General features: G+C 44.2%; 1 protein-coding gene across 2 annotated transcripts in view; it reads left to right on the top strand.

Annotated features, from left to right (window-relative positions):
• ST3GAL1 (ST3 beta-galactoside alpha-2,3-sialyltransferase 1) overlaps positions 1-10,892 on the top strand; it is a 79,465-nt gene that overhangs the window by 2,778 nt on the left and 65,795 nt on the right. The window lies entirely within an intron of this gene.

The following is a 10,892-nucleotide window of genomic DNA, read 5'->3' as shown; positions in this document are numbered from 1 at the left end:
TCTTGTTTCAACGCTGTCACATGTAGTTTCTTCAACTTTTTTCTTTTTCATACCAGACTTAATTAATTTTCTGATGTTCTGTCTCTTTTATTCTTTGCAGAAGGCAGCATAGGACTATTAGTGTCTCATCTGAAGCAGCAGATAGATGAACTGGTGAAGTCGGGGGTCAAGTTTTTACCTACAAGTATTTCTTAAGTGAAAGAATTATTTTTAATAACCAGCCCCTCTGCCAAGATACTCTGGTGGAACCTTTCAGTGCAAGCCCAGTTAGCTTTGTACTAATAATATCTATATTTTTATATAAATATTACTATAAACTAGTTTTATTTACTATAAAATATTTGCTGAACAGCCTGTGTTCAGTCAAGCTTGCAAGGAGCAGAGAGGCAGATATATTTTCAACTGATTTGAGATTCCTGATATAGGCCATTAAAACATGGGAATGGGTTCCAGGAATTAAGGTGAAGTATGGCAGAGATACTTCACCCCCTCTGCTGCAGTTTTGCCTGGCTGCATCAAAGCCTGTCTGTTATGTTTATGGTGTGCCTCCTAACTGAAAAATGAAAATCTAATCACAGGTATGCAAGCTGAAAGTAAACTCTGGGGTTATCTGCCAGCTCAAAATTCTGAGGAATTGCTTACAACAGGGAGAAAGCTCCTTGACCCATACAGACATTTCCTGTGCAAGACATGCAGCCTTGCAGGCAAAATGCTCTTGTAAATGTTTGTATTGCTCTTTTTGCCCCAGTGCCTGTGGCAGCAGCCAACAGACCATGGAGGCCGTGGCAAGCCTAGGGATGTGACAGCTCCCACCTGCCTCTCCAGTCCTGGCAGGAATGGTGTGCCTGCTGCCACTGGTGGGATGGACAGCTGCCTTTGCAGCCCATCCAGAGCCTGTCTGCATCCCTCTCTGGGCTAGCTTGGGATTCACTGTCCAGTAGGTGTCTGCTCTGTATCGCCCAGCATATCTGCTCCAGAGGGCTGGGAATCTCCTACCAGGCTTCAGGGACCTTGGCTTCTCAGCCAGTCTCTGAGTGCTGTTTGATCTGCCCTGGAATATCTGTCCTTGTCTCCTGACACCTGGTGTTGTATTTGAGACTTCAGGAGGGTGGGTTTGATGTCCAAGGTATCTTCAGTGGCACCTGAAATGTGTTTGGCAACTGAATTGGCCCTGTGGGAGCTGTGTGTGTTTTCTGGGCACAAACTTCTATCTTATGAAATAGATAACCTTATCAACATAAGTGGTCTCTGTTCAGGATGTACGTCTGTTAGTTGTTCAAAGTTCTCCCTTCTTGTGACCCATCTTGTCCTGATAACTGCTCTGGGCTGACCTGGCACTAATGAACAGCAGCCACAGGGGAGCTGCTGTCACCCTTCTGGTCACCTTTCCCGCTCTTACCCAGCCTTCTCTTCCCACTGGTGCCAAGTGTCCCATGCTCGGGTTTGTAAGTAGCAGTCACTTGTGTAAAATGTCCTATAAAACTTTGAAAAGCTGTTTTAAGTCACAGCCCTCTCAAGCTGTGAAATAGCTGTGGAATGTGGAAAATGGGGGGCCTTGACAGACAGGGAGGTTTTTTAAAATAAATTCCCCCGTAGTATTGGTAAAAGCTTGCTCTGAAGCATGAGTTAAGATTAGGAATGTCATCGATTGTAAAGACTGTAGTAATTGTTAAAATGCAGTTCTGGGTGAAAGGAGGGTGGAAAGCAATTCTTTCCTGGCTTTGTTTCACTTTGAACTGCTTGTGATTAAGTTGCTTCATCTGGACTGACGTGCATGTCCTTCCTTGGGGAGAGGAAGATTTGTGCCCTGTGTATGAGATGACCAAACCTGTGAGCAGAGAGGAGTTGTGCTATTTCAGGAAACCTGTTAACCTCATCAAGCCACATCTGTTTCTCTGGGCCAGTCCCACAGCTGTTTCTGCCAAGCAATTGCAAGGTGTCCTGGAATGCAAAAGAGACACAACATAAGTGGTTGAAATCTTCACCTGGTGACAAATGCTTGAATTGTAGCTGTCTTTCTCTGAGGACATAATCTCAATAGAAATTTTTGGGGTTTTTTGTAGTAACTTTTCCATCTCTTTGGAAGTCCTTTGTCCCAGCAGGACAAGGAAGAGCCTGTGGGGGACAGGTTAGAGCCCACAGGGTCCAAGCACAACATTTCCCACCTTGCTGTTGCCTGACAGAGGACTGCTGCTGGCATGGAGGTGACCACCCATACTCCTGGTATCCCCAAAAATCCTGCAGTAGACTCCTTAGCCATCCTTTTGGAGGATTGTTCTGCAGAGTAAAAACTGGCACAGTGACACTGAGTTATTAAGTGTGGTGCAATTTTAAAATGTCTCTGGACTATATAATTGCTACTGACATTTTTCCAGGAGCCATGGAATTCTGGATTTTTTTTGTTGTTGTTTTTAGAGCTTTTGTAAACCAATACAAAACAAAGGTTTTCCCTTTTAAAGGACACTGCATTATTTCTAGAGGCTGGATCTTCAATCAAGGACTTAATCTTACTTATCTGAAATACTTTGTGTGCTGACACATCACAGTGCTGTACCAGCTCGAAAAAGAAATCTAATTCTATCAAATCTGCCAGCTCAGTTAATATGACCCTGCCAGGGAAGCATAAGGCATCACCTCCAGTTCTTTTAGGAAGGCATCAGATTCCCACTGCCAGCTCAAATTCAAAGCACAGTGCATGTGGCCAGATTTGGATTTTTTAAAAATTTTTCTAAGGTACTTCTTGCATCCTGGCATGCAAAACCACAGAACAAATTGGAAGATGTCATCTGAATATTTAGGTGGAAACATAGCAGTTTGAGTCCTACAGACAGTCCTTTGGGATTAGTCCTGAAGCAGAGATGTGTGTTATTCCATCCTGAGACTTTTACAAACTCCTGTGTAAAGGGCATGGTGTAGGGCTACCTGCAACCTGAATCAGAGCTGATCTGACAGTTTTTGTCTCTTTTTGACACTCTAGAGTGCATCCAAAGCTGTCAGGACACCCATGCCTGTATCTTTAATTCCTTTAGCCTAATGGGATATGGTGATGCCTTCTACGGAACCTGCAGCCTGCATTACTGCAAGACTTTGTCTGTAGATGCTGTTGCTCTGTGCACCTAATCTTTCTTTTACTAGAGCTTCACTTAGATTGTGCAAATTATCTGACTTAGTTTTTTTTTTGCTGACAACACTGAGAAAATACTCATTTACATTGAATTGAAGCAATTTTTAGTAATACAAAGGCAGATCAAAATAATTATGGTTTTGGAAAGTGATGCATTGTTGCTTTTAGATTTACTTTGTCTGAATTCCATGTCCATTTCAAACCGCTCAGGTAGTCAGAATCACTCATTTTGAAAGAAACAAGTTTGCCTTCAGAGATGTCAGAATGATTCCTCTGAATTTGATGTGTCCTGCATTGTCACAGTTTGTCAGCCAATGGCAATACTGATGTTATAGCTGAATCTGGGGTTTTGTTTCTTTTCTCTTTGAAACTATTTTTGTAGTGAAGTTATTATTCTTTGGAAGGTTTACCCTGTTTTTCTCTTCAGGGACAATTCTATATATTTCAAGTAAGAAAAGGATCTCTCCTGTTCCTCAGTCTGGTGCTTATTAGAAGAATTGGAACTCTTCCTTCTTGATCTCCCTTCTCTTTTCAGCTCCTGTATCCTCTGCTTTCCCCCTTTAGTTAAAATCTGCCTTTATTGAGAAGCATTGACTTTATGATCAGGTCTCCTGTGGCTTCACTCTGCCTGCTAAAACAGATCTGCTGCTCTTCTCAAGCAGCTGGCTTGATTCTAGCCTAAAAATTTAACCTGGGAAGAGAAAATGAACTTCTGCTTGCCCACTATCAAATGTTCAGCTTCATCCTTCAGACTCTGATACTGAGGGCTGCCTAATACCTCCAGGGGATCAAGCAGTAGCACTGGTGAGAACACAAAGCAGGTAGAAACTAAATTTGCAGGCAGGACATTGATGCATGCACAGCAGCTGAGAATGCCACAGCCACTGGAACTGTGTGAGTTGTCATGGAATCATAGAACATCCTTGGTTGGAAGGGACCCACAGGGATCATAAAAGTGCAGGACATCCCAAGAATCCTACCCTGTGCCTGAGAGTGTTGTCCAAATGCTTCTTGGGCTCTGTCAAGCTCGGTGTTCCAATTGCTGCCCTGGGGATCCTGTTCCAGTGCCCAGCCACTCTCTGGGGAGAAAACCTTTCCTGGTATCCAACCTAACCCTCCCCTGATGCAGCTTCAGGCCATTCCCAGGAGAAGAGATCAGTGCCAGCCCCTCCTCTTCCCCTCCTGAGGAAGCTGTAATTGCAGTGAGGTCTCCTCAAGGCTGAGCAAACCAAGTGACCTCAGCTGCTCCTCATGGCCACCCCTCAAGACCCTTCACTGTCTTCATAGCTCTCCTTTGGACTCTTCCTAATATTTTTCTATCTTTCTTGTGTGATGTTGCTGTTGTGATGTTCTGATGAAGTTCTCTCTTGTGCTCTGGAGACTGCTGTAATGGCAACACAGAAATACAAGGGAAAACTGCATTATCCTTTGTAAAATACCAGGAGTTAAACAGACCCTTGCAAAAACTTGCTTAGGAAGGCAATATTGAAATGTAAACTGACTCTTACAAAATATCATATGGAAACCAAAATTGTCTTTTCTGGTGCTAAGAGGAAAAAAGCAATTTGGGATGGCAGTGTGAGGATGCTTTATAAGTTTGGTAAAAGGCAGCTCTCTTCTCTTGGGCTGCTGGAAATGCCTATAGTGTGGCTTGCTGGTGTATGTGGGGACTCTGCAGTGGATTCATGGAGAAAATCTGGGCAGGGCACACATCTGTGGGGTCAGGATGTGGCTTTGCTTCAAGATTGTAGCAACAGGCAAAAAGATGTCAGTTCCACCAAGGTTATTCTGATGTCTGCCATGTGGCGATGTGAAGTGCCCATGGAAGCATCAAGTGTGTGTGAGATACTGAGAGCTTCTTCAGCGCTTCAGGAGAGTTTTTTCTAGTTTTCATCTTCATTTCTCTCCTTCCTGAGTAGATACTGAAATGTTCTTTACTCCTGCTCTTCAGGATTTTTTCCCTGTCACGCTCTAACCCCCCAGACAGCAGCTAAACCCCACACAGCCACTCTCCCACATTCCCTGCAGTGGGAGAGAACTGGAAGGGTAAAAGTAAAAAACTCACAGGTTGAGACTAATTTAATATGTAAAGCATAAGCTGCACGTGACCAGCAGAGCAAACTGAGGAGTTCATTCATCACTTCCATGGGCAGGCAGTTGTTCAGCCATCCCCAGGAAAGGAGGGCTCCATCCCACATAATGATGAATGGGAAGATAAATTCCATCACTCTGAACGTGCCTCCCTTTCTTCTTCTGCTCCCATCTTTGTCTGCTGATCATGATGCTGTATGCTATGGCCTTGGGTCACCTGGGGTCAGCTGTCCTGGCTGTGTCCTCTTTCAGCTCCTTGTGCACCCCCAGGCTTCTCGCTGGTGGGGTGAGGAGCAGGAAAAGCCTTGGCTTTGTGTAAGCTCTGCTCAGCAATAATGAAAACATGACTGTGTTATCAACAGTGCACCCAGCACAAATCTAAAACACAGCCCCCCCCATACCAGCTACTGTGAAGAAAATTAACTATCCCAGCCAAAAGCAGCAGAGTCCTTCTTTGACACGTTCTTCCTCTCATCCATTCTTTTTCCACAAATTCTCCTTGCTTGAAGAAAACAGACTGTTCCTGCAGCTTCTACCAACCCCCTTCCTCCCCCAGGCTTTGTTCTCTGTGTGCCGGGATCAGAGTGAACCAAGACAGCAGGAGACCAGGAACACTTTAACTTTGCATCTGAGGACAAGTGTGTGGTTTGGTAGGACACACTTATGGCTGAGAACTTGGACTGAAGGCCTGCCCCCTCTCAGCTCCCTGCTCCAGACTTTCTGGCTGCAAAGGACAGTATTTCAGTTTCCTGGAGGTTCAGTTCAGCCTCTAAAGTGGTTGGAGATTCCAGTAAAGATGTAAACACTGCCCTTTTGACCAACAGCTTGATTTTTGAACTACAAAAGTAATGAGAAATCTACCACATGGAGAAAAGAGCTTTAGAGAAGTGACTCGCTCTTTGCACCACTCATTGAGTGGTGCAGTCATCAAAGATGTGCAAAAACACAGCTGATGCAATATAAATCATCCATATTTCTGTTTTGTTTACTACAATGAGGTTATCACCATAGTGCTACAAGGATGGTGCAGTTTGGTGCTCTATACACGTGGCTGTTCATGAACTGCTTTTGCTTGCCTGGATCGTAAGACTTAACAGAGGAACATAGTGTCATGGACTCACTGTTGCTGTCACAGCAGATTTTCTGTTAAAAAGTATGCAAAAATAGATATGCAAAAGTAAAAACTGCTTCAGACCTGGAGTTACAGAGAAAAAGCTTGTATTGTGGTGGCAGGATGTGTGAAATAGCAGCAGCTTCACAACTTTGTGATAGAACTATGAGGATGCTGGAGCACAGCTGTCCTGAATCCTGCTGTTAAATCCATGTCTCTAGAGTTCAAAGACAAGGCTATTGTGTGGGACAGTGTTTCAAATGCTGTGTATGAGTTCATGCAGATGATGCCAGTGGCTCTTCCCTCATGCCATAGCATTGTAAGACCCTTGTATGCCCATTGCAGAAGGCCACCAGATTTGTCAGGAACAATTTGACATAATGCTCACAATTCAGACAGTTAATTACACTGACAAAAGTTGTGTGTTAATGCCCAGGTAAGACATTGACTTGTGTTTCTCCAAAAGTTCTGTAACTGTTGTGTAAAATGCCCAATCCTTCAACCAGAAATTACTTCAAGCAACTACATAACTGCTTGTGAGGCCAAAGAGCCTCACAATGAGCAGGAGATGAAACTGGCTGTTAAAAATACAAGGTTACTGAAAAACAAACAGTAATTGCAGAAGTGGCTGAAACACTTGAAAGCTAACTGGTTGTGAGGCCAAAGAGCAGAGGAGCAGGAGATGAAACTGGCTGTTAAAAATACAAGGTTACTGAAAAACAAACAGTAATTGCAGAAGTGGCTGAAACACTTGAAAGTAGCAGTGAAATAAAGGCATTTAGGGTAAGCTGCTTCTCCCCAAGGCCAAGGTCTCCTGTTGATACTGAGCTGAGTATTGGCAGAGGATGTTGCTATGGAATTGCAATTAATTTTGGAGTGTTTATAATAAAGGAAAACGATGGAGGTCTGTATAGAAATGAATCAGTAGGTTGGAATTACCAATCAAACTCCTCTGGAGAGGGATCTCTCTGTTTCACAGAGCACCAGAAGAGGCTGCTTGTTTCCTCCTCTGTTGCCACCTGACCTGCTGCTGCTGTAGGAGAGTGGCTCATTTGCTGAGTTTTGTTTCTGCTGTCTTAGAAGGATACACACTTTTCCTTTGCCTGTAAGTGGTCTGGGTAAAGATTTTTATCATAGAATCAATTAAGTTGGAAAATATGTTTAAGATCATCAAGTCCAGCCATCAAACTAGTACCAACGTAATGTTCACCATTAAACCATCTCCTCAAGTGCCACATCCACAAGTTTTTTGAACAGCTGCAGGGATGGTGACTCCACCACTCCCCTGGGCAGCCAGTTCCAATGCTTTACAACCCATTTCATGAAAAAAAAGAAAACCCCAATGTTAAATTTAACCTGATGCAACTTAAGGCCATTTCCTCTCATCTTGTCACTTTTTACTGGGGAGAAGAGACCAACCTCCACCTGGCTATGACCTCCTTTTGGCTGGTTGTAGAGAGAGGGAAGGTCTCCCCCCAGCCTCCTTTTTTCCAGGTTAAACCCCCCCATCTCCCTCAACTGGTCCTCATAGGACTTGTATTCCAGCCCCTTCACCAGCTATATAAAGCTAAAATTCTATCAAATTAAGACAAGAGTGCTCAGTGTAGCTACTGTCTGTACTGTTCCTTGGAAAAATGCTTCCCACACTCCAGTGACAATAGCCCTGTATCCCCTTGGCTTAAAATACTCAAGTCCTGTCTGTGGTGACTGTCATCACACTAATTGAGAAACAATCCTAAGAACTTTGCCCCATTTTCGAGTTACTATCTTGAAAAAAGTGCAGTTGTCTTATGGGAACAAGCTGGACCAAGAGTTATGTCTCAGTGCAGCAGAAAGCACTCCTGAGATCCTCCTCAGGCAAGCTGTCAGAGACACCTGAGTTTTCTTTTTTTGTTTGTGCTTGTGAATTTTTAAAGAAGCATTGCTCAAAATGTCTTTTTCTGACTTATCTTACCCCATGCAAACTTAGAAGTCCTCTGTATTTTATGTAATAAACCCACCAGGCACAGCTCCATTTTGGAAAACAGCTTTTCATTAAGGTGTAACTCTCCCCTGCCTTGCTCTCAGAGGCACTAACCTCACATTTGGCATGTCTCTGAATTTGGAAAATAGTATTATGAGTCTGGCTGCTGTCTGCCAGTACAATTTTTACACCTTTACTGTCTTGCTTGGAAATTTAGTGGCTCTGATATGCAGAAGGTATCAGTGAGGAGCTTCTCATGGAACAGACTGGAGCTGGAACAAGACCCCAAGGCAACTTGCTGCACTTGCTGTGGGAGTTTCAGGCTTGCTTGGCAGAGGGGCACATTCTGAGGGTGGATCACCAGGGTGGCATTTAATCCTTCCCACTCCTGGAAGAAAACAGGTGGCTTTGCAAGGATGAAACTTGGTGCCATTGGGTCTGGTGCCACCTGCTGTGGCAGCTGCTGACACCCTGCTCACTTAAACACTGGCATGTGGCCCACTGCCCCCTGTGCCCAAGGGTTAAGGGGAAAACTAGGAAAGATTTGCTTGTTTTGAAAAGTATCTATTTCAAAGTCCTTCATCTCTACAAAGGGAACCCATCCAAATTTGCCTTTGTTACTTTTGTATCTGATCAGACTTCAGTTGACAACTCGAGTTCTTGGAGGTGGAAATTCTGTTATTAGCACACTTTTTTCTGAATATTAAAAATCTCTTGCTTTTATAGCTGTCAGAACCAGTCTTTCAGCTCTCCCCCTCCAGCTGCTGTGCTCTCTTGTGAGCTGATTGCTACTCCTGGGCAGGTAAGTGTCGGCATTGTTTTGCCTGGCACCAACAATATTGACTTCCAAGGAAAGGAGGGTGTTTCTCATTCTTGGATCAAGTCCTGTGGTTTGTTTATGATACTTTCTTCTGTCAGGAAAAAATGCTGCATAACACTTTCCCCTGTCTCCAAGAGAGAATAGGGTCGTGCTCAGTAACCTTGAGTGTAGACTTGTCGTGTCTAGTGAGCTCATTAGAGTTTGATCTGCTCATTACCTGGAGAGTGTTGAAGGCAAGACCAAAATATTTCAGAAATCAGCAAGGGCAGCATGCTTCCCTCTGAGTGAGCATGGGAATGTTTTTCAGCACATGTATTTGAATTGATTGTTGAGGCTGACATCTGCTTACTGAGGTTTACAAAGCTTGTGGCTTCTCATAGTCTGTAAAACACATGGCATTTGTATGAACAAGCTTGTCAATGGTAGTTCCCTTACCCAAAGCCAACAGGACTCTCCCATCTGTGTAGCAGAGCCCTTTCCTTAGAGCCATCAGTCATCACTGTCTAAGAGTCTAGCTGAAAGTGAGTAAAAACAACGTTTTCTTTCTTGCTCTTCCCCAAGGAAATTCTTTCACTAGTGTGACAGCCCTTCCCAGTCTACTTATAGCTCTTATTGAATTTCAACTTCCTGTCCAAGATTGTTGGGACATGAGATGGTTAACAAGATGTAGTTCCTGACAGGCCACAGGACAAGAGATCCTTGTCAGCAGTACATGGTGAAAGATTTCAAACCTGGTGAGTGATCTTTAGGGCATGCAGCAGGCACCCAGAGAGTGTCTTAGGTGTTGAGAGTTAAAATTGGTTTAGATTTTTCTCAGGAGGTGAAGAACAAAGCCATAGCACTGGCATTACCATGGAAGATGTCCTTCAGCCTGCCCAGTGGGCTATTTTAGGAGGCATTAAGTGATGTAAACATCATGGCAGAGAGACTGAAACACTTGTTGTGCTTTAAACCCAGCCAGCAACTAAACACCACTCTCTCTTCCCCCACCAGCGGACTGGGGGGAGAATCACAAGGGTAAAAGCTGGAAAACTCGTGGTCTGTGATAAAGACAGTTTAACAGGGAAAGCAAAAGCCATGCACACAAACAAAACAAGGAAATTATTTCCTAATTCCCACGGCCAGACAAGTGTTCAGCCATCTCCAGGAGAGCAGGGCTCCATCACAGGTAACAGTGACTTAAGAAGACAATGGACATCACCCCAAATGTCCCCCCTTCCTCCTTGTTTCCCCCACTTTATACAGTGAACAGGATATCACATGGTCTGGAATATCCCTCTGGTCAGTTGGGGCTGAGCAGGATATCGCATGGTCTGGAATATCCCTCTGGTCGGTTGGGGCCACCTGTCCTGGCTGTGTCTCCTCCCAGCTTCCCATGGACTCCCTGTCTTCTCACCACCATGAAAACCACCCAAAACACAGCCCCATACTGGCCCAAATCAGCCAGCACTCCGCACCAAATGGAGCAGTGTTTGTGCAGGCTCATGCTGTCCTTCTCAGTGGGTAACTTCATAGTTCCCCATCACTTGTGGGATTTGTATCTTTATCTAAAGAGAATGGAGATTTGTCACTTGGCTTCTTTGACCAGGATTCTCTAAGTGCACACTGAAAACCACTGTGCTAGCAGGGATGCACCACACCATTGTGAATGGCAAAAGTTACATCCTTTTGGTTTAGCTGAACAGAGATGAACTTTTCATTGAGGTGGTGAAAAGGTGGTTCCTGAGCTGACCTAAAAATAAAGAAGTTGCTGACTGGCATGGTCAGTCATTTTCAGTATATT

The sequence above is a fragment of the Passer montanus genome, unplaced genomic scaffold (assembly GCF_014805655.1).
Source record: "Passer montanus isolate IOZ18808 unplaced genomic scaffold, ASM1480565v1 scaffold33, whole genome shotgun sequence".
Taxonomy (NCBI): Eukaryota; Metazoa; Chordata; class Aves; order Passeriformes; family Passeridae; genus Passer; species Passer montanus.
The sequence above is the reverse complement of the archived record's forward strand: the minus strand, read 5'-3'. Positions and strand labels throughout refer to the sequence as shown.